The sequence below is a fragment of the Meleagris gallopavo genome, chromosome 3, assembly GCF_000146605.3.
Source record: "Meleagris gallopavo isolate NT-WF06-2002-E0010 breed Aviagen turkey brand Nicholas breeding stock chromosome 3, Turkey_5.1, whole genome shotgun sequence".
NCBI classification, from domain to species: Eukaryota; Metazoa; Chordata; class Aves; order Galliformes; family Phasianidae; genus Meleagris; species Meleagris gallopavo.
Window position 1 is genome coordinate 86,903,199 of NC_015013.2, and position 24,810 is coordinate 86,928,008.

Consider the following 24,810-nt stretch of genomic DNA (forward strand, 5'->3'; position numbering starts at 1 on the left):
TACAGAACTGCTCTTTGATAAATTACAGAACAGATAAAACCCTCAGAAAGAAGAACAGTCCCATGGGAACAGAAAAGAAGGGAATAATTAAACAGGTCCTACAAGTCTCTTCTACCTCAGCCCTGCATCTTCCACCTTCAAAGATGTCATACACTATTATTTGAAAACCACATCACTGGCTTCAGTGTAGGTCTTTGGGGAGGAACATGCTCCTCAGCATCATTAGTGGGATAGAAAATAGCACTTTCTTAGCAACGTACTGTTACAGACACAGACAAACATGAACTTACTTGTTTGCTACTTCTCTGCCCAGTAGGAAGCAAAGCTTTGGATTTCTCTGCTATTTTCTGTAAAAAGGAAGAAGAAAAAAATGAAGGAAAATGGTTGAGAAAACACAATCCAAATTCTTAGGGAAGAAGTCATAGGGAATTATTTCTTCTACTACTTAAGGAATAAGACAAAGAGAAAAATCTTATTATTTAGAAAAGAAAGGGAGTATAACCACATGGAAAAGTTTGGTCCTGCAGAATTAAAAGTCTTCAAAGCTTCCAGAATGACAAGGTTATCAGAACTGAAACGTGTATTTAAGAAATGACAGCTAGGACGTAGATAAGTAGCAATTTACCACTCAGATTGGTTTCCTGACGCAACTGGGCATTCACAAAATGCAGAGGCTAATTTTGTCACTTCTGAATTGATGACAGTTTAAAAAAAAAGAAAAAGCAGACATACAATTCAGATGGATTGTACTCATGAACATTAAAAAAGTACAAAAAAGGTGTGTATATATGGGGCTGGAACCCTTTACCTGAATCCTTTCAAATTCTCATTTAATGGGATAAAGCCATTTCATTTAAAGCCCTCACACTTGTGTTTATGAATAGGGCAGAAAAAGAGTTAATAGTTGTAGAGACAATGAAATGATATTATAGCATATACATGCTGTTGAAGAGCAATTTTAGGCACTTATTAAAATATTTTTTAAACCATAGCCAGCAAGTATTGGAGAATTAATCAGAGCAGAATGGTTCTAATAAGAGAAATTGTTTCCAGCCAGTATTTATACAGCTTTATACCAGTATAATTCCAGTATATTCTTCCCAGGTGTTGCAGGCACGGGTAAAATGTACTAGAGTAGTATGAGAGATCGTGTAGGTTATATTTCTACAGAATTCAATTAATCCAGATATATGTTCAAATTTGTTATATGCAGGTAGCAGCAGAGGAGAGAGAAGTGTTTTGAAGATGGTAAATTTAAATTGTTACTACAGTGTTTAAAAGCAAAGCAAATCTGCAGAGTCTCCCCAGGGTAAAGTGGAAGAGCAAGATGCAAACGGAAGCTCTAGAGTTCAGCATTTGTTTGTTTTATTAAACAGCTTGATCTCCTTGACAGGTCCATCCAACCCACAGGATGTGTTTGGAAACCTTCTGGCAGAGACACAGAGAACAGAAGAGCCATACAGCAGGCTAACAATTAAGGTAAATAACAGTGTTGCCTGTACATTATTTGCAACAGAGGTGAGGGGGACATTGTTCAATTACTTCTTGCTCTCCCACTGAGTGGAGAAACACAAAAAAATTGTAGTGGCTAAGACAGGGGTACCACTGAATGTCCATCAGATAAACAAAGACAAAGTTTTGTTTTTTTCCTCTTCCATAGTTCTGTCATTGTTGCTCAGCATAGAATTATAGAACCACAGATTACCCCAAGTCAGAAGGAACCCAAATCCTACTCCTGGCTCCATAGAGAACCACCTAAAATCCAAACTCTGTCTGACAGTGGTGTCCTCGAACTCCAGCAGCTCAGGGCTGTGCCCACTGCTATGGGGAGCTTGATGTTCCAGGCCCACCACCTTCTGGTGCAGAATCATTTCCTAATACCCACCTGGCCGTCCCTTGACACAGCTCCCTCATGAGGAAGCTGTAGGCCACCATGAGAGCTCTCCTTAGCCTGCTCTGCTCTGGGCTGAACAAAGAAAGGGACTCAGCTGCTCTTCATCTATCCTGCCCTCCAGATCCTTCCCCATCTTCATAGCCCTCCTTCAGAAGCTTCAGAGTTGGAAGGGACCTTCAAAGGTCATCTAGTCCAACTCCCCTGCAATGAAGAGGGACAGCTGTAGAGATGAGATGAGATGAGCTGTACAGAGATGTTCCATGCTCCTAGCAGTCATGTTAGCTCCCACTTATTGTGTTCCCAAATACACACTCTGAAAGGTAAAAACAAGAGAGCCCCTCACCTTCTGCACAGCTCCGTATCTTTGGATGGCATCAGACAGCTGATTCTTCAGTCTATCCAGCTGAAGTCGTTCTTGCTGTGTTGGGAGAACAAAAACTTGGTTAGCAAGACCTGATTCAAGTAGTTGACTCTTTCTTGGGAGGTCTGGGGAAGCACAAAGAGCTGAGAGGGGACAGCACTAGGACAGCTGACATAAACTGGCCAAATGGATATTCCATACCATATGATCATGTGAAGAAACTGTAAATTCATGGATTTTGGCTAGGGGCCAGCACTGCTCAATGACTGACTGGGCATTGGTTGATGGGTGAGGAGCGATTGCTTTGTGCATCACTTGTTTTGTAAATATAAATATACATGCACACATAAACACGTTATATGTATATATATTATTACCATTACTGTTATTTCTTCCTTTTCTGACTTAGTAAATTGGTCTTATGTCAACCTATGAATTCTCTTTTTTTTTTTTTTTTATTCTCTCCCCAGTCCCACTGGGAGAAAGGAAGCAAGTGAAAGGGCATGTGGTGCTGAGTTGCTTTCAGGGTTAAACCACAACATTTAGACAACTGCTTAAGAATACGAAAGTATTTTATAAAGCATAGGATAAACAGCTTTAATTTTTAATGGGAGCATTTTCATACAGAAGAATATTCCCAGTCTTATAGTTCATCATTCAAAGATTTAAAACCATTTTTAGAACAGGGTAAATATCATTATTCCCACTCTACCAATAAAGGCCTATAAACTTTGTTACTTACGCAAAATAAGACAAGACATACACCCTGGAGAGCTGATCTAATGGTCCAGCACTCATTCTACAGAAACACGGAATCCAGATAGGCCTCTCCATTTAAGCCCTTTGAGATTACTTTAAAAGGAAGGCCTAAAATAACCATGTGCTATTTTACATCAATCTCCTGCCTTGTATCACACTGATCCCCTTACATCAGTATCTTTGCTCCTGAAATACTATCAATTTGCTCAGTCAGGCATCCTGACTCCAATAACTCCAGCAGCACCTGGAGCTTCAAGGGAAGTCAGAGAAACTCCCACTGTGAACCTTGCTGGCTGTGCATTATGGCTGGAAAACAAGGAGGGGAAAGGATATACATTTTTTTGTCCATGGCTGCATACAAAGCAATACACAGAATAATGGGTTGGGAAGGTCTGATTATAAAGCTCTAAATTAATTGAATGATTTTCAAACTGAGAAATTTTATGGGAGGAAAGTTTGAACTGCTACCAAGATCCCCAGTAGGGACTTGCCAACGCAGCAGTTGATACCCACCAGAATCATTAATTCTATATAAGGGAGAAGGGCTCCAGGCTTTATATCAAATCTGTAGGTTTAATTACTTGAACTGCAAACTGTTGGAAAAGAAGAGTTAAAAATAATAAAATCTGTTAAACGAATTGACCAGGGAGTAGAAAAAGTTATTAGGTGATGCCAGTAGAGAGTGGCAAGTTTATTCCTCATATTACTAAAATTGTTTATGTGTCGATTTCCTTCTGGTCTTAAATATTCTCCCTTTAACTTAGCAATTTTTTTCCACATGACAGTAAAAGCAGTTCTGCTGACAGTTTCTACTGGACACAACATTGACTTCAAAGGCTAATACTGACATTTTTGTATGACACTGTAATTGGCTTTAACATGACCTTGCCTGATTTCCCTTTGGACCCAATTTACGTCACAAAATGGTGCCCAAATCTCTATGCCTCCAAGAAGAAAACTTCTGGTTCATCAAGGTCTGATGCAATTATTTTCAGAGTGTGCAAGGAAAAAATATAGGCCTTGAAATCCACTATTAATCAAAGAAATGTGCTAATAACCATCAAGTATTAAGGCTGATGCCTGCATAAGGTTGATGCCAATAAATGGAAAAGTCATTTAGGGGCGATTTGACTCGTAACTCCTTTTCTCAGATGCTTGTTTGCAAGTGACTTAAATCTGGACTGTTAAATGCACTTGGACAAAGTTCAATTGTATTTTCTTCAGTTGTGTTTCTGTCAGGTAGAAGGAAGGTGAGAATAGAATTGTATTACAGTATTTTGGAAAAGTGCAGGAAGTGAGTGAGGATTAATACCAATTTGGGTAAATTTCTGACCCAGAAAATACATGGATTCTGCTATCAAGAACATAAGAGATAACTGCTCAGCACAGTCAAGGAGAAAATGTCTTTATTCTTATTTGTGAGTCACCTGCTATAAAGGTGAAACTTCTCAAATCTCACACCTGGAGTTGGCTCCCCTGGATTCCATATGTTAAGCTGCTGCTCCTCCCTGCAGGTCAAATTCAACAGGAATGTATGGGATCTAAAAGTCTTTGAGGAAAGGTCAGAAATTATTTGATTGTCCATTCCTTGCCACTGGAATCAGGGAATGGGAGACACTCCTACTCCTTTGACAAAGATGTTCATGCGAGTTGAACTGACCGATGACAGAAGACCACTGTGTCCACACAACAGATTGCTGTGGGGTAAACTGTAATTCAAAGTTTGGCTTTGATCTGGCCATAGCCTGTAAATATCTATCCCCCCCACTGCCTTCCTTGAATGAATGCCATATCCAAACATTGTGCTGCTCTCCTCTTTCTGGACTTCTGAGCACATTTATAAATTCATCTGCACCAAGTGCATCTACTGCACTACTGAGTATTTAATCAACTCCAAACTCACGTAGAGATGGATAATCTCTGTACTTTCATCCAAACTGCATGAGACCAGTTACAAAATCATTGCTTTTGAATCCCACATGATCCAGGTTTTGGGAGAAGAATAGGTTCCGAAGCTTTTTCCAACAGAAACACAAGCCATGCTTATTGTGTAACAGTAAAGGAAGCCATAACAAGACATGGGGTTCAACAGCTTTAAAGCATTCACTACCCACTTCTTTTTTCTTTATTCCTCCCTCCACAAGCCCCAGCACTCTCTCCCAACAGCATCTTGAATGACACATACCCTGGATGAGCCTCTGACAACCTCAGACAGCTGCTTGATGGCTTTGGTGCTAGTCGTGATGGTTTTATTAGTCTCTTGCTGGGTTGCATGCCTGCAGAAGAGGAGAGACGATGTGAAATGCAATTGAAATTAATTGCATAATGAGATACTTACAGAGCTTCATCAAACTGCAGAGCGGTTGAAACAACACAACACACATCACATGAAGCCACGGTAGGACCATGCAAGTCTTGGGTCCTGAGTAGCAATAACAGACAGGGCTGTAGGAACACCTAGCAAGGAGCTGCTCAAAACATCCCTCTCTCAATAGCACAAAGAAAATGCCTGTAGACCTACAGAGTCAATGAGGGAAGACAAAGTGAAGATCTAGCAGGCAGCCAGTCCATCATACAAGATTGGTATTGCAACTGAAATTATAAAAATAAGGGTTATATAGGAAAGAGAGATGGGATGGGGAAGTTGTTTGATGGCTTGCCCAGAAAAGTATGGTTGCTGGGGAGAGAAAGAGGCAGATGTTGAGCAGGACAAGTTTCCTTATAATGGTGACCTCCCTGCTAATGACACAGTAGCTCCAAAGAAGCACTGTCAATGCACAGAGGAATATCAAAGCACATCTAAGAACTAAAACACGCAGGCAGCAAGCCAAGAGAGTTGCGATTCCCTTTTGCACCTCGAATTCCACTACAGTGTCTTGTAAGATGGTCGCTGGCATCTCTGGTCAGGACCAAACAAAGTAGGGGAAAGTGATGTAAGTGCTGCCCATAGGGATTTAGCTCAGCCCAGTAGTTCCCAAGCTTCATAAGGTCAATGGAATATTTTTAGCCTCTAAACTTCCCCAGAGAGAACTTCAAACCATTATTTTTTTTGAGCTTCAAAACCTTTTTTTGAAGAAAGGGGTGGCTTTCAATTATGTTTCAATCAAAAAGTCAGGAAAGGCTCAAAAAAATACCTAAAGAAAATGATCTTTTTCTTCCTTAGAGGACATCTTTAAGTCATAGCTGTAGTGAAAAACTCATTTGTCAGCTACTCTGTTTTAGTCAGCAGGATGCGGAGTGAATGGAAGCTCTCTGATTAAAAAAAAAGATGGCTCATTAGGACCCTTCTGTCCTGAAAACCCAGGGCATGTCTCAACCTTTTAGCTTCTTCCATTGGTGAAGCATTGGAACAGGCTGCTCAAGGAGGTGGTGAAGTTGCCATTGCTGAAGGTTGTCAACAAAAGGGTAAATACAGCACTGAGGGACATGGTTAGTGGGCATGGTGGAGATGGGTTGATGGTTGAACTAGATGATCTTAGAGGTCTTCTCAAACTTTAATGATTCTATGACTCCTGCTGCTCTGACAGAACTAATGGATACTATCTCTTGCAAGACTTTTTTCAATGTTTTCCCTCTCTCCTTTGAGGAACAAGCACAGCCCCAAGCACAGCCTTTACCTAGCACAACTTAACTACAAATACATTGAGCCTTATCAGTAAGCACTGGGACAGAGCAGAAAGAACAAGAATTGCAACATTCACCACCACAAGAAAGTTTGGATGCCTTCATCCACAAAATCAAGTTCTTTGCACGGACAGAACAGGTGGGAAAACTTCTAGGATAAAAGTACACTGACTTTATGGATTGGACCTACCCAGTAGTCAAGGAAAAGCTTAGCATACCATGACGATGACATCTCTTTGGTGTAGAACAGTAATTCAGATGTATGTTAAGGATTGAACATGTGCAGAGAAGGCATAGATCCTGTGGCACCACAGAGGAAAGAAAAACAATCTACTATAAAGACAGGATTGGATCAGATAGCTAGTTTTTCTGAGCTCTCCTTAGTTACATTAAGATAACGTTTCTGCATCCATTCATCAAAATGCATTTATTTATGATTGCATGGCCCACAACACCGGCTGACTAATTACATTATCTTTAATTTGAAATAGATGAGGTCATCTCTGCCGCAGCCAGGTATTCCACATAAGAGAGGGAGCACGGAATTGAATCCTGCCCAATCACCTACCCTGAGGACTAAACAATTAGACTCGTCTCTAATCTTTTAATCAAGTAAATCTTGCCACCAAGTGCATGAATTCCATAAGGAGCCATCTCAAGACGGAGCCTTTCATAATGCTAGAGTTGACGTCCAGTTATTTTGCAGACCTCATTAAATCATCTGCCTGCTGAACACGTCAGGGATTTACGTACCAGCAATTACTGATCCTCAAAGTAAAATGGTATGTTAGGCTTATGCGTCTGATCCTGCCCAATTTCTAAAGCCAGAAAGAATCTCCTGCATTTGTATTCTAATGCAAATTTGATGTTAGATAACTTATGTAACAAATCCATACATCACACAGACTTTGCAGTGAGTTGCTACCAAAAAAAGTGGGTGAGGGAATAAAAAAAAATGAAGTTCTTCTTTCCACCACTTAATTCGAAATGCACTTTAACTAACACGCTGGTGCCTGATTTTAGTAGTTCCCACTATGCTGTCAGAGCAATTAACTTCTTATTCTTCAGCCTCACAGATACGCTCAGGAATCAGACACTGATTATATTTAATTTACATTAAATGCTATTAAGATCTTCAATAAAAATAAGGCCTCAAAGCTCCAGTCCCTGCAGGATTTGAGTTTAACATGTAACGATAACAAGATATGTCACTATTATTATTATTATTATTATTATTATTATTACTACTACTACTACTACTACAATTATTATTATTATTATTATTATTAGCTTTCTTTATATTTTTCTCCCCTCACAAGTGTGGAAGGTAATTAAAGGGGTATCTCTGATGAATAGAATTTGCTTCTGAAAAAGTCTTCCACACAATAGTAAATAAAACAGTCTAAAGAGATACAGAGTACCTAAAATATAAACTTTGTAATGGACTTACCCAGCTACAGCAGTATTGTAAAAATTAGCATCCAAGAATGGAAAAGAAAAGGGCATCTCTTAGGAAGAATAACACCTCTTGCTGTGCATTTCTGTATGCACAGAAATTGCAAAGACAACGCATTAAATAATACAAGAGATGTCACACTGCTGCGTGAGCATTTCCTACGGCTGCTGTTTTCTTTACCAAGGAACTATGGTCCACCAAATCCACAATCTCCAGCATGCAGCTGCTTACAGTGTGTTTTTTGAATGATCGTATCTGTAATTAATTTATCCAGTTTTAAAATGGGCATAGTGAAGATGCAGATGCAGTGACAGCTGCTTCCCTTCTCTGTGGTGACAGACTGAAGGAAAGATAAACACCATCACTCCCAGAATCCCCCTCATTTGTCCTTCTTTCCCCCAGCTTTTATTGCAAAGTGTGATGCCATATGATGTGGGATATCACTTTGGCCAGTGTGAGTCACCTGTCCTGGTTCTGTCCCCTCCCAGCTCCTTGTGTCACCTGGCAGGGCACTGAGAAGCTCAGCACTCCTCATAATAATACTTGTTCCTGAAGTGCTTTTTTTTTTTTTTCCCATAAGGAAATGGAAATTGTAAATATTCATATACAAAGCTGGGAAACCTCATAACATTCAGCATCCTCTTTGGTATAGCTCAACTGCATTGCAATGGAGAAAGCATTTGAGAGGACAAGTAGATTTGGGTACAACTATGCCAGTGAGCACAGTATACTTTAAGCCACTCATTTGCCTTTTACACAACAGCTGTATTTCCCCACCACTGCAAATTTTCTTGTGCAATGGAAAGTAAAAATTGTAATGCATGGAGCAGAGAACTGGGCATCACAATCTTGGCTCAAGCAGAAACAGGTTAAGTATCTGCATGTGAATATAGTGAATATAGACTACATAGTAGTCAGATGCATAATTACATAAGGGTGCAACAAGCATGCAGAAAGATATTATTTACATTGTAAGACTTCAGCCGATCTGTCTGTTGTACAGCTGGATTTTGTGAAGGACTGTGGGACCTGATGATAGACCACATCAAACTCCAAAGGTATTTATATAAAACTTTACACATTCGCCACAGTGACAGACAGCAAGGAGTAATTCTAGTCCCTGTAGGCTGTGATTCTTCTCTCTCCACCTAACCAAAGTGTTTAACTTCAGAGCAAAGCCAATGGAGGACCTTCATGATCTGTGTAGGGGGGGCCCCCATGGATACTTCAGGGAAGCCTATGCCTACACTACAGCAGTAATCCACACCTTTTGGGTGTCCCCCACACAGCTGGGCTGATCCTACAACAGAGCTAAGGATATTTCATAGAACCATAGAATTACAAAATCACAGAATGCCTTGGATTGGAAGGGACCTCAAAGACCATCTCATTCCAGTTCTCCTGCTGCACGCATGGCTGCCAACCACTAAATCAGGCACCAGATCAGGCTGCTCAAGGCCCCATCCAACCTGGCAATTTGCAGGCTGATGCGTCCAACACTTAGGATAGCAAACACTTCACAATAGGATGGAAAGATATGCTGGATTATGTTGGTATAATTCTGCCCACAGTCAACACTGTGCCTCATCCGCTGGGGCTGCAAGCAGAACAGGATGGAAGCAGTGGGCATCTCTCAGAGAATCTCTGAGTATTTATTGCATAGGTAAACAAAGCAGAAAGATGAGCTAGGAGGAATAGTTGCTTTACCAAGCCTTAAACTATCTTTATTACTGTACCATTAAAGCCACCAAAGGAAGAAAAGCTAAATCTACTTGTTCAGTCTCCACAGTGATGCTCAAACTTTTTTTTCCTTTCTTCTTTAGGAACTGCTGCTGCATGTTGAGGAAGCATTTACAACAGACTAAAATAAGAGCCCTAATTCTGTTCTGTCAGCAAACCCCTTTGCATAGGTGTAAATCATCCAGCCAAGTAAAAGCCAGGAGAAAAACAGACTGCTACTTCCAAGATTGAAGCGACACGATCTTCTATAATAAAAGAATCATAAATTTCCAAATTGCTTGTCACTTCAAAGAATGAGGAAATGTGGTGCCCTCATTTCTCTTCAGGGAGCATAGGGGATGACCTGTGGTTGTGTGGGAAGAGAAGGGGTATTTTACCTGGCACTGTGTCATCTCTGGAGATGAGCATGGCTATAGGTTAGCAGCTACTTTATTCAAAGATTCTGAACTAAGACATATTGCTTGCAATCAGATAGTAGCCTTCACAGATTTCATCACAGAAATGAAATTGAGAAAACCCTAGTACAATCCTGAATAGTCCTTTTAGTTCCTATACAGTTTTTGTTTGTTTTGTTATATTGCCTCTTTAAAAAAATAAATAAAAATTATGAAGCAATTCATATGATTCTATGATTCTGTGAAAGCATGGAGAACACTGGATCTAATCAAAGCAACTCCCCTACCAAATTTGTCCAGTCACAGAACCATAGAATCATTAAGGTTGGAAAAGACTTCTAGGATCACCATCCAACCATCCACCTACCACCAATAATGCCCACGAAACCATGTTCCTAAGTACTACATCTAAATGTTTCCTGAACATCACCAGGGGTGGTGATTCCACCACTTCCCTGAGCATTCCGTTCCAGTGCCTGACCACTATTTCAGAGAAGTTTTTCCTAACATCCCATCTGAATCACCCCTGGCACAACTTGAGGCCATTCCCTCTCATTCTATTGCTATTTACCTGGTAGAAGAGGCCAGCTCTCGCAAGTAGTTACTCAATGATCTGCTGCCAAAAATTCAGGTTTGTGTTTTTCAACTAAGTCACATGCAGGACATCATATAAGACCCTATCTTCATATCACCTACAGATTAGATCAGAATTGCTGGAGACTACATCTATCAGGTCATAACTCATAGCTCAGATGGCACCCAAAGCAGGAACCAGCGCTGCCATTAGTCACCTCTCAAGTGACTTCTTCTCTCACCCAGATTATTCCCAAATCAAGTTTTAATTTTCAAAGTTTCACTGTATTTCCTAATAAAAGAGTCCCTTGGATCCTTTGTAAATGCCTTGCCAGAAGTGAGCTATATTACACCACCCTCTCATTACCCACTAAGCCTCTTAGCTTATCAGAGACAGAAATTAATTTAATTTGCCATAATTTCTTTTTTATGAACCCTAGTGCCTACTGATCATGACAGTCATTTTTTTTCCTCTAGGTGCTAATAAACCAAGTACTATTTTTCAACTGCTCTTCCAACTTACATCGTACTGGAGCAGCCCATCTTACTGCACTGTATTTTAGCAAAAAGCAAGCAGGTCCCCCTGTTCCTACTCTAAGGAACTCGCCTGCTCTCTGTGAGCTCTTAATATTCACCATTTTCTCTGGTATTGCCCCAATAATCCTTTTAGTGCCCAAGACTAAGTGTTCTCTAATCATGACTATTCTGATGGCTTTGACGGTGCTCCTTCTGTTGTGAATTTTGCATTTCAGCATTAGTGGGTCAATGCCAGTGATGGAATGGTTAGTAAGACGCATCCTTGCAGCAATTCTTAGTGGCATAAGGCAGAGGTGGCTGCTGCAAAGCCAGAAAGCAACATAAAGCCCATACACAGTTGTTACCATGTCTTTCTTCCAGTAATTTACTGCAGCTCCCTGCTGAAGCTTGGATAAAAGCTGTCATTCCATCTCCTTTCAGAAGCATTATGCCCATTTAAGATTCAAGTTTGCTTCATTCTCATCCATGCAGCAGGAGTTAATGCAGTCATATGACTCGCAGGGAGAACACTATGCTGGTTGAGTCCTGCACACCAGCCACAAAGACAGAAAAACATTTCATATACTGTATAGGAGTGTTAGAAACTCCTTCCCTGAAATTTGCACAGAACTAGATGTTGTCTTATGTTTCTAACTCTCAAATCTTTTTGGAAACCTTACATACTTGGACTGCAATTTATGCAAACTTCCTGTTCTAAGTTGCTTTCTGCAGAGTGCAGCCACAGACACAAAAAAACAATATACTGACTCCCACGGACTTCATGCAGACAAAAGAGCCAAATGTTCTATCTGCTTAAATATGTTCTCTCATATTATATACTATTGCAGTCAATAGCTTCTACTTTTGGGAAAAGCATCAGAAAGAAAAAAAGCTTGTGTATTCCTATTTATTTCCCAGCCGAAAAAAACAGGGAAGTACAAACCTGTCAACCTCTCTTCTGTATTGGGGAAGATAATGGAACAGATCTTCTTGGAAAAAAGGGAGGTGATATGGGTTAATTTGTGTGGCTTCACCAAGGGCAAGAGGTGCCTGAGTTGGTCCAGAGGAGAAGATAACCTTTCTCTTGCAGCACGATAACACCAGGCCCCACACCAGTTTGAAGATCATGGAGCATATTGCCAACTTTGCTTGGACTGTCCTACCACACCCACTGTGTAGTCCAGATTTGGCACCTTTTGATTTCCATCTGTTCAGAATGATGAAAGATGGATTGTGTAGACAATTTTTCTAACAACAATGCTGTCATAGCAGCTGTGAAACAGTGGGTCACCTCTGCTCTGAGCACCCTGATCTAGCTGTAAGTGTCCGTGTTCACTGCAGGGGAGCTGGACTGGACAATTTTTAATGATCTCTTCCAACTCAAACAATCCAGTGCAATAGCACTCCTTCCTTACACTGCAATTTCTATACCAATGTCCATATCAGTGTGTGTGTGTTTGTGCTCCTACCAATTCCAGCTGATTATGTAATTTGGATGGATTTGAGAGATTCTGGGTGTACAAGCATAGAAGAATATGCCCTACACACAGACATGTATGTAGGAAAGATGTGGATAAATGGACTATAGATAAATTGACCAGCAGATTAATTTAGCCTATTATCCTTCCCACACTTGGTCTCTTGGGCTTAGCATTTAACGTGGGTGTAGTACTTGATACAGCACCGTGAAAAGTAAAGATGAAGGGCACTCTACTGATGTGAATGAGTGATCGATTGCTTTAGCTCTCCTTGAGAAACTGCACTGAAACCACCATTAATAACAAGAGCTTGTGCCTTCTACCTTGGAGTACGAAAACTCTCAGTGAAGATACGTGGATCTTTTGAGGTTTATTCTATTATTTAATAGATGTTTTTGCTTTTTCCTGTGTTTTCTTGACAAACATTCACAGAAAATATGAGAAAAGGGAAGAAATCACACAAATTTCTGAAGTAGAGGCATTTTCACCCCAGAAAAGTTGTGTTTCATTTAAGGGAAGACAACTTTGTTTGAGAGCAAGCTATTTTAATTGAAAAATGAAACCACTTCACTCAAACAACTGTGAAGTGTTTTGCTATTTTGTGAAGTGAGCAAGAAATCTACAGCAAATGAATGGCTCAAGAGACCTTTCATCTTGCTCTTATTATTTGTGTCTTTCCAGTTAGAGGTATTAAACCACAAACGCTCCTATATGTAGTATTAAATTAAGCAGTGTGCCTAAACCTAATTCTTCAATCAGGTTTTAAATGAGAAAGAAAAGGCATTAGCAGTGATTTTACCACTGAAATCGTCAATGTGTACTGAACAGGTTATCTTATAAACCTATGAAAAACGTTCATCCTTTCACTAGCAAGAAATCTAAATAGCAAGGGAATGACAAGTAAGTATTTTGTAATCTAAAGTGCAAAAATAACTGGTTTATCGTCTCCAAGAAGATCAGCTTAAAGACTCAACACAAATATCCAAGAAACACTGCAGCAATGCATGAAAGCCATGTTATTTAACCATAGCATCAATTGAATCAATAGAATCAAGTGCTACATATTGCAGAAGAAAGAAGTAACTACATACACAAAGGGGACATATCCAATGAAGTTATATGGACCGCTCCATCTCAGACAACAACATGGTGGAAAAGTAACCATAAAGCTCATAGTCCAGCTTGGAGGAAGATTTGATACATGCTGATTTCCTTAATCAGCAATGTGAAGAGACTTTAAAAAAAAAACAACAGGAATGGGGTGTCTGGTTTGTTAGAAGTCCTCCTCCTAGGCATTGAAGAAACCCTTCATAAACCTTCCTAGTGAAGTTAATAAGTGTTTCACAATGAATATCATTAAGCTGTCTGGACAATGCAAGTGGACTGGCATTTACACCAGATGTTGAAGACAGATGGAAAATCCATTAATAGTGAAATGTCATGCAGAGAAACTGAGTATTTTGCGAACTTTTGATCTGTTTAATGTGTTTCAACATCATCAGGGGGAAAAGGCAGAGGCAGGGTCACAGCTTCAGCTTCTAAGACAGATGCATAAGGATCTCATAAGCTGGATGTCTCATGACATCTCTTTCTTTTCCACCTGGAAACTCTATGAAAATGAGACAAGAAGATTTTGGGTTTATTCATCTGGGATTTCAGTACACCTGGCCTTCCCAAAAAATTCTACACCTTATACCTGCAGCCCATGTGCAGCAAAATCATATCCTAAATAGAAACAGCATCCTCTGGATCTCTTGTGTATCACAAAGAACACAAGCATACCTTTCTGTCCATAAAAAACATGATCTTAATGTAGTAGCTCTACATGTTCACATACACTTACGTTCCCAAACCAAAACCAATAGCACCTGCCTAGCTCACCTACATCTCACATTTTTTAGTAAGAAATCTCAACTTTTTATAAAAGAAGTGAAAAGTGACTTTTTATAGGGTTTGATAGGACAAGGACTGGCTTTAAACTAAGAGAACAGAGATTTAGACTAGACATTAGGAGGAAATTCTTTACTCAGAAGGTGGTGAGGCATTGGCACAGGCTGTGGATGCTGTGGATGTCCCAACGCTGGAGGTGCTTTAGGCCATTTTGGATGGAGCCCTGAGAAGCTTCATTTGGTGAGTGTCAACTCAGTCCATGGCAGAAGAACTGGTAACTTTAAGGTCCCTTCCAACCCAAACCATTCTGTGATTCACCTCACTGGACTCAATCATCATTCAGAGATGCCCTACAGAAATGAAATTAAAATATTAATCTAATATCCTTTCTCCCAAACTAAACATCTACCAAGGGTTTTCTAATTATCTAAAATAAACAAACAAAAAAATCACACAACTGTTTGTTAGTATAGTTCTACTCTATATACCTCTCCCTAAACTACCGCATGCCCTCTTGCAAATACTTGCATTCCCAAAACATGATTCCATTCCTAACCCCTGAGCTAGAACATGATCCCTTCCCTCACTACATCTTCATGCATTTCTGAAGCACACTTTCCCATCTTCCTGACTCACAGGATCACAGACTGTTTGAGGTCAGTAGGGACCTCAGGTCCATTTGGTGGAAACACACCTCAAGCAGGGCCCCCACAACATGTCCAGGGCCACGTATCCAAGGAGGAGACTCCACAACCTCTCCATGTAGCACATTAGGACATGAGAACTTCTCACCCTGGTCCCTCAATCAAATCTTGACATGGGATGCCCAGAATTTTATGGCCAGCTCCATAATCGCCTTGACATGAGAAAACCCAGAGGTACTAAATGCTGGACCATTCGGTCTTGTTTTCTTTCTCTCCTCCTGGTCCTGCCCTAGATGTGATTTTGGAGAACAGCAATACACAGATAGGGAAGCTAGCTGAAGGAAAGAGCCATTTTAAAATACACAGCAAGGCACAGAAGTCGAAGTTGGTAACAGTACTGGCGCTCTACGAACTCACTCCTTTGAGGCACATGTGCCAAGATCTGATTTGTCTGATTTGTAAGCAAGAGAAAGAAGAAAAGAAAAAAATATGAAAATAATATATGATGGAAAACAGCTTTAAACTATGTTTGCTTGAGAGCAGGATTTTCTGTTGTGGCTTTATTTGTTTTCATATTGCATTTCTTTTTCAAAAAAAGCACAGAGATGACTAAAAAGAATTGAACTGAGAAGAGAAATGGATCTCAGCAGCGTACTTACCACCTATTGCTCTACCCTGTATACTTCATATGCCTCTTTAAATCTGACATCTCTGCAACTTTCTGAACATAAGGGCAAGCTGTGAAGTGCAAGGGAAATTAATATATTTATCCTGTACAGAGTGCAATACATTTAAAATACTGAGTTCCTGAACTCTAAATACTTTTATTCCTATCTCCTTCACTGTCCTTTCCATTCAACTTATGTTTCACTCTGACTTGCATTGCCGTTCTAACAACACTTTAATTTAGCTGGCAGAATGATGTACCTGTCTCTTTTTAGGAATGATTAACTTTCCAACAAAGAGACAAACTCTTAAAGGAAATGCTACTGGTGAGGCTTCTCTGCTGATCAGCCCCACATTTCATCAATTTAAAGATCCTTCAGACTCTCAGGTGACAATAATGTGTAATTCTTAATGTACCACAAGTCTCTCTTCCTCACCACCTTCCAGCTGACATCAGGTCATAAAACATCCTAGCAGTTAGATTACAAAAACATGATGCCCTTTATTGGCCAATAAAACAGCTGCAAGAGCAACCACGTGAATGAAGACCCCATTTCGTGGGGCAATAAATTTGGCACTAGCACCCAAAAGGTACTGCTATTACAGGAGTTGTGCAAACCACCATCCGTGGTCCATGACAAAATGCCCTAGGCTGTGGCCAGAAGGATGCTATTTCCAGGCGCAGAACAGCAATTAAAATGCATTGTCGGTGGTCCAAAAATTCCCCACTAAGAATTGGACACAAATATGTAATAAAACAATAAACAAACAGAATAAAAGGTCTGAGGAACTTAATTACAAACCAATAGGCTCTGAGTTTTGTTTCAAGTAAGGTAAGACTAGCTTTTTCTGCTGGCTGAAGACAATGGACCAAGCAAATAACGAACTCAGACACAGCAACTCTTTGATTACAGTGAAGAATATCCAATTGTTCCAATCCATTCACATGTGAGAACTGCAAGTCCAGTTCTCAGAAACCTCTGCTGCTGATAGCAAGTTTGCTCTCTAGGGGGAAAATGGATTCATCTTAAGAACTGCTTTTAAAAGCCCAATGCAGGTACTTGAAAGAAGAAAATTACCTGATGAAAGATCAATAGTGTTTCTCCTTTCCCTGAATTGAGGCTTATGAATGGAAGAAAATATTCCTGTGCCAGATTCTCTGTTGCCTTGCTGCAATGTTAGCTATTGTGAATGTAACTAAGCTAGGAAATTATATATTTAGAACCACATTGCGAAAATCACATTGCATTTACGCAGGTAGGGACACGCAAAACAAGAAGAAGAAGAAAGTCACACTCAGTGCACTGTAATAGCAGACAAATCAACCCAAACATGCTTCCCTGCACTATTTAGTGCTTAAAAGCAGACTTTCATTCACTACTATACGTATGCTAAGCTTATGCAACAGCTACTCAAAGTCTGTGCACTGCTGACCAATTACCAAAATAAATACAGCAGTATTACCCATTAAAGGCCCAAAGCACCACAGAAGAGGTGTTCCTGAAGTATGTGACTGATTTTTATTTTTTTTAATCAATACATCTTACATCAATACATCAGATTAAAATGCAAGAAGCTAAGGGGAGTAATCCTAGAAATACATGGGTTGTTTTTTTTCATTTCTTTCCCAAATGGACAGAAGAGTTTTTCAGACAAAAACTGACTTCCTGAGCAGAAAGAAGATCAAGATCTGTAGAGCTATGAGGACATGAGATCTTGGGTAAATGATGACGATGCTTACAAGGAGCACAGAAATTTTCACATCTTACTTGCTTGCCATCTAGCTCAAATGTATTATGCAGTGTGCATTGTGGTAGCACCAGGAGACAAATTCCAGCTCTAAATCGTGGATTGGTTTTGAGCAATCTGAATTAATAATTCTACATCTGTCTAAATAAAATCATTACAGATAGAGGGTTAGGAAAATACATTATTAGAAAGTAGATTCTCCCATGCTGAAAAAAATGAACATCTCTTAAACACGCCTCCAGTCCTTGTACTTCTATTCTGAAACTGGCTATCCAATGACACTGCCACATTCACTACGTGCTCTGGCCTTTTGGGGATCAAACATCGCTGACATACTGGATTCTCGGTGGCTTTAATGTTATTCCAAATGGGACTCATTACCATCCAGTGTTAATTTGTTCACTGAGATTGAATCAGCAAACTGCCCCAGTACTTATCTCTGTTTTCAAGACTCTACCCAACTGGAGAATACACAAATACTAGACGAAATCCACACTTACAGCTTATAATATGTGTAGTATTCAGCTACCTGATCACATAGCATCCAGGACTGCATCATTGAGTAAGTACCAAAATACACAGTTTGGCTCTATTTAAAATCATTAAGATTGGAAAAAGATCTCGAAGATCATCCAGTCCAACCACCAACTCATCCCCACCATGCCCACTAAACCATGTCCCTTGGTGCCACCCAGAAACAGGATGGCTGGGGTTGGAAGGGACCCCAAGGATCATCAAGTTCCAATGCCCATGCTGCACGCAGGGTTGCCAACCACTTGCTCAAGTACTAGATCAGATTGCCCAGGGCACTATTCAGCCTGGCCTTAAACACTCCAGGAACAGGGCATCCACAACTTCTTGAGGCAGTCTGTTCCAGCACCTCATCACTCTCCCAGCAAAAAACTTTCCCATCTAACCTAAATCTTCCTTCCTTTAATTCAAAACCACTTCCCCTTGTCCTAACACTATCTCCCTTCTAAAAAGTTGATTTTCCTCATGTTTCTAAATTCCCTTTAAATACTGGAGGGCTGCAATGAAGTCTCCCCTCAGCCTTCTCTTTTCCAGACTGAACAAGTCCAGTTCCTTCAGCCTGTCTTCATACAAGAGGTGCTCCTGTCCATTGATCATCTTTGCGGACCTCTTCTGGACCCTCTCCAAAAGCTCCAAATCTTTCCTGTGTTGGGGGCCCTAGACTTAGACACAGTACTCCAGCTGGGATCTTACGAGGGCAGAGTAGAAGGGAATAATCACCTCCCTCAGCATGCTTGAAGTTTTGAAAGACTAAGAAAGCCTCTTCACCCCACAAACTCCTTTGAAGACTATAAGCTTTCTTGATTTTAAAGCTCTTTTGCTATCTAGATGCAGAGAATCCCTCCAGATCAGGTTTGAAACTGACAACCTACAAGCTGTATCAAATTTTCTGGCTGTATCACTCACTCGGGTCTCTACCCCGAGAGGTAGATAAGACAATAAGGCAAGCCAGCAAAAGGCATGAAGACAGTTTCAAGAAGTTACAAGACGTTACAAGACGTTACTGAACCTCAGTGTTTTCCTTAACCAAATTTTGTACCAAGGCAATGAAGACCCAGTGACAGTGCTCCATTAGCAGGAGTTTGAAGAAAACCTCCAGAAGCCCCTTTCAACAACACCATCCTGTAACTCAGCGAGCTCTGCTCTATTCATAAAATCATAGAATGGCCTGGGTTGAAAAGGACCACAATCATCATTTAGTTTCAACCCCCCTGCTATGTGCAGAGTCACCAACCACCAGACCAGACTGCCCAGAGCCACATCCAGCCTGGCCTTGAATGCCTCCAGGAATGGGGCATCTACAACCTCTTTGGGCAACCTGTTCCAGTGTGTCACCACCCTCTGAGTGAAAAACTACTTCCTAATACCTAACCTAAATCTCTCCTGTCTCAGTTTAAAACCATTAATTCACTGGTCTGGTGCTCTTCCCAGCACTTACTGCCATTTTCCCAACTCTTCAGTCCAAGGGGAGTTTCCACTCTTTGAAGGCTGTGTCTGGTTAATCAACAGTGTTTATGAAAATGTCTGGTAAGCCCTGAATCAATCATACAAGTTTTAAAAAATAAAAATAAAAAATACTGCTTCCTGATTGTCTACTTTTCCATACTAATGACACAGAAGAACAATAAGTCAGTGGTATGTAGAACAGCTAAGAGACCTATTGATATTTTTAGCTGTACCTGCCGAACACAAATATTCTGCCCATACATTTCACTCCATTAGCCTAACATTAGCTGGTTATTTTGCGGTCATAGGCTCCTCTAATCAACTACATCAGACTGGACTTAGGCTCTGGCAGACCAAAAACACTGCTATGCCCAGGTCTTTATGATCACCTTAAAGTCCTGCATTAAATCCTGCACATGTGGCTTTGAGCACAGCTGCAGCCATTCAGAACTCAGTATGTTGCTGTGACTTTGCTGACACAGATGTTGGCAAATTCTACACCTTTGTTGAATCTGACATCACGTTCTGATGTAGAGGTTCCTCATTATCCATGCTCCTACTTGTCATCTAGATGAGTCCTTGTCACTTGCTTCTCATCCAGACATTGTGCAGTGTGATGCTGTAGCTCTTCTCCCTCTTCTCTCCAGAAATAGGGCCACTTTTTTCTCGTGAGTGGAGATGAGAGCACTTAGCCAACACCTCATCCACCCTGTATCACCCTGTCCTCAGCATGATTTTCAAATGGGTCTCCCTCACTTAACATCCCCTCTGTTACAGTAGCAGGATCTCATTTGCTGCTCAAAAACACTTTTCTAACAAAAGTCTTAAATAAAAGAGACCCTTTTACTATACCTTATAGAGGATAAGAAAAAAATTCTATCAGCAATTTAACCTTATCTGCCCCGGAAACCTCCATACGAGGAATTTGCTGAATCAGATGTATTCTGTTTGATTACTCCTTATCAATCTATTATATTAATGCATTAAATTGATGTGGTTTTAGAAATGTACTTATTTTTATTATATTGGAGGTTGAAGATGCCAGAGGTAACTTCAAAGAAAGGTCTGTGGCACTGTCTTGCAAGAACAGAAAATAAAATCCCCAGCAGCAACTTTTGAGCAACAATACAAAATCAACTTCTCAAATGTTTGGATGTGTAGCAGGAAAACTGATGGGGAAGATTTCCATCTCAACTATTCAAAAGTTATTATGCTATTTTAGGGGCTTTTTGCTTAATGGAGAATAAAACAGCATAGAAATATTCACCTACTCTTCTGCTTCCCCTCCCTAGGTAGCTGCCTTTGTAATACTCTCAGTGTTGGTGTGGTGGCTCTTCAAATGCAATGTGGTTGAAAAACAGCACACAACATTACTTGAAAAGAAAGAGATCATTTAATCTACGAGTCAAATTGTCAATTGGTTCACAATTCCACCTCCTATAACTGGCACAGCAAACTGAAACTTGCCTGAAATTTCAACACTTTAGCTACACCTAATATTATTCACCATTAGGCTTTAATCCAAGCTGTAGGAGCCGCTACCTCTATGCAGCTGTGGATTAGCCAGCAAGAAACACACCTAAGGGAAGTCCATAATTTTCTTATTAAATCAGACTGAAATATCATATTATTTTTTCCATGTCCCACTGACAGTCTTGATGGTCACTTGAGTCAAAACAGTAACTCCTTTACGATTCCCCAACCAACCCACTACTGTCCAGACAGTAAATTAGAGGTTATAAAATTTTTACTAGAGTTTAGGCAGCACTGTTAGGAGCCCAACAGTAACAGCTGCCACAGACTCTTGAGAAAATCTGTCTGCTGACAGGATGGCTGGAGGAAATTCAAAATATTTCTCTGCATTGTTAAAAACGCAGAGCATCTTAGCATCTCTCTAAAACCACACAAATGTCAGGCAATAATAAAAAAGTAAGAATACCATGGGTTCAGGGGAAAGTACTGACCATAAGAAAACCTCTTTCCTAGATGTTGGGTTTTTCTGTGTTCCCTGTTTAGTAAAATCCATTTATTGTATTAAATAATTGTTCCTTACCTGCAAGACAAGGTGAAATTTACATTGATACTATTTATACTCTCCTATTTACAATAGAATCATAGAATCACAGAATGGCTTGGGTTGGAAGGGACCTCAAGCACCACCAAGTTCCTATCCTCCTGCCACAGGCAGGGCCACCAACCTCCAGATCTGGTACTTGATGTAAGTATTCCAGATGTTGATTGGGAGAACATAATACATCAAAAAAATATGAGGAAATAATCATAATAAGGAGATGCTGTCCTACTTTGTACTTTCTGCAACTCTTTTAAAGGAAGATAAAGAACTTAGGTCACCAAAAAGCTGCTACCTCCCATCCATACATCCTATTGTTTCCCATCAGCTGCCACTTTCTTTTTCTTTTTTTTTTTCCTATTTCATAATTTATTCCTCCACACAGAAAACACTGACCAAACACAATATTACTGGGAAAGGAATGCAATTAGTGAGCAAAGTTACTTCTGTGTTGTCATTTCAGCTTCTCTGCCTCAGTTCTTCATTCTGTTATATAAAAGATTAGTATCTACCTCTGTTCTCCTATTTTGTGCACTTTTTCTATTGAGATGGGAGGTTCTTGGGAGCATGACCCAGTACAGCAATGCGATGCTCTCCCTTGGACTCCCGGTGTAATACAAATACTAACAAACAATACTGAAATCTCATTTCAGGAGCAAGATGTAATTGGGTCTGAACTTACCTCCGGTCTTACACTGACGTAATTCCATTAGCTTTAATGGAATTACTCTCGATTTCTACTGGTGTCTTGAATTGAGCTTTTGCTTTTCAGGATTTATATACTTTGTTTTCCCATCATTAAAAAAAGAAGCCAGGCAAAGTCATTTCCAATTCATTTTTCCTCCCAATAAATTCAAGCATTATTTTAGTTTATCTGTGCGACCTTCACTTGCTCTTGTACATCAGCCATCTAATTATTCACGGCTCCTGTAGGACGCTGCATTCCATTATCTTCTATTTATAATCCAAGATGTCCGTGAACAAAAGGGGAAAGGGTACTCCAGTACATGCAGTTCTGGCCTTGCTACCATTTTTCTTAGTTGTTTCCAGGTGTTCTCTGCATATAGCCTCTCCGTTAACCTCCTGAAATTTGTGATCTTTTAATTGTAGCTTCCCACGACCCTCCTCATGGCTTTTAAAGGGAAGATTCAAAAAGGCACCACAGAAAAATTGTGGCTTAGCAGAAAGATAAAGAGATATTTTTCATCCAGTTCAGTTGAGATTAGGTAGGAAACCATTTCTGGTGATCTGAAGGATGATCATGGAGCGGTGGGAGATGGACTTCCAGATCAGTCAAGTACTACAAACTACCTTCCCCTCAGCGCTCTGCTAAAAATACTGAATTATTTACTAACTGTCAATATAATGGTGGATTGATTTTGTAAATTAGAAAGAAAAAAAAAATACAGTCACAAAACGTGAACAAGTCAATCAAATACAGGCAACTGTATATAGCAAAAACATCCTTCTCTCCACTGACTAAAGAGCGCTTATGTGAGACCAGCTCAACAAAAACACCTCTGCTGAAATGTGTGAATCCTTCCTGGCAGGAGGGGAAACCTGCTCACCTCCAGCATCTGCCCATCTTTGCACAGTAGGAGCTTTTCCTTCTGTTCTGTGAATGATTCCTCTGAAAAAGCAGTTCAAAAGCTTTTTAGATACCTGCTCAACCTTCCTTTTATTTCACAAGTGAAGTATACCAAACCATCAGTGGCTAGTTTCTCTGGATAAACATACTCAAGACCATTTTACATTTTATTTTCTTCTTGCCTTTTAACTCTTCTGGTGCTGACTTCTTATCATCTGTTCTTATCACTCCTCCTCCTGCTAGATTTAAGAGCTCTTTGAATGCCACTATTTTCCCTCCTTGAAGGTGCTATTACTCTGTAATCAAGTCAGCTCTCAGTCTCTGTTCTGATAAGCAAGCTGATTGTGCTACAATGCTTGATGAGGAACACATTCTCCCCAAATCTCAATCATTTCTCGCATTTCCTTCAGATCCTTTCTTGAGTTTTGCCACAATCCTTTAAAACCACAAACACCGAAAATATTCAACTGTGCTTCCGTCTCAAATTCCTTAGTTAATTACAAAGAGAGAAAAAAAAAAAAACACCTTTCTTCTCCAAATCCATTATTTCATACAATTGTGAATGACATCCCTGAGAATCTATGCCAAGTTCCTTGACTCACTTCAGGTCACCACTTTGCCACATGTATCCCATATTCATGATCACAGTTCATATTTCATTCTCTTAGCTGTAATTTTGGGGTTGGCTGTATAGAGATGAGCTAGAAAGAGCTTAGCCTAACACTAGAACAGCTCCTACAGCCTGCTCAGTACTTTCACTGACCTTTGCATCAGCCCTGAATTCTAGCAGCAATATTTTTACAGGTACTTAGTGCTGACTGGTGAAATGACTTCTTAGGATCAGGTCCGGTAGCAAAGACAGAGAAAACCCATTAGAAATGCTCTGCTTTGATTCCCATTAACTTTGCAGAGATCTCTCACAGCTCTTATCATGTCTTTCAAATTCAGTAAACCATGGAGGAAAACTCCTCTCAGGTGTATGTGTCCTGAGGGTTTACTGGGAGAGAAGGGGCAGAGAGATTTGGGAAACAAAGATGATGATTTCAGGTCACAAGGGAGTATTTAGTTCTTCATCAGAGCGAGACCTGGACAACTATGGTTCTCCTCTGATTCCTTTCTTCCATGGAAAGAAAATGATCCTTATAGGTCCCTTCCAAAAACAATTATTATTCCTCTCATCTTCATTTCTGTTCTGTCAGAGGAGATGTTGGATATACAAAAAAAAATCCCAGTATGGACAACTAGGGAATGTATTGCAGCAACGCCTCCAATGTGGTCTAGATGTAATCAGATTAGAAGGATTCTTGGTAAGACTTTCAATCAGCTTTATAGTACTCTCTATCACTGAAATTCACACTGGACTTAAGGAATTGAAGACATGACACCAGGAGAAGACAAGAAATGCCATGAAAGCTCTTTCAAAGGACTT

The 24,810-nt window shown here is 40.1% G+C and overlaps 1 long non-coding RNA gene across 1 annotated transcript in view; it reads right to left on the reverse strand.

The window, feature by feature from the left end:
- Positions 1 to 272: 272 nt before the first annotated feature.
- The window catches only part of LOC104910464, a 55,629-nt gene continuing 31,091 nt past the window's right edge, over positions 273 to 24,810 (reverse strand). Inside the window, exons 3-5 of the long non-coding RNA XR_793100.3 lie at positions 5,200 to 5,290; positions 2,238 to 2,312; positions 273 to 347 (exon numbers count right to left, since the gene is read on the reverse strand). This is a non-coding gene — a long non-coding RNA (uncharacterized LOC104910464). The remainder of the gene's footprint in view (positions 348 to 2,237; positions 2,313 to 5,199; positions 5,291 to 24,810) is intronic.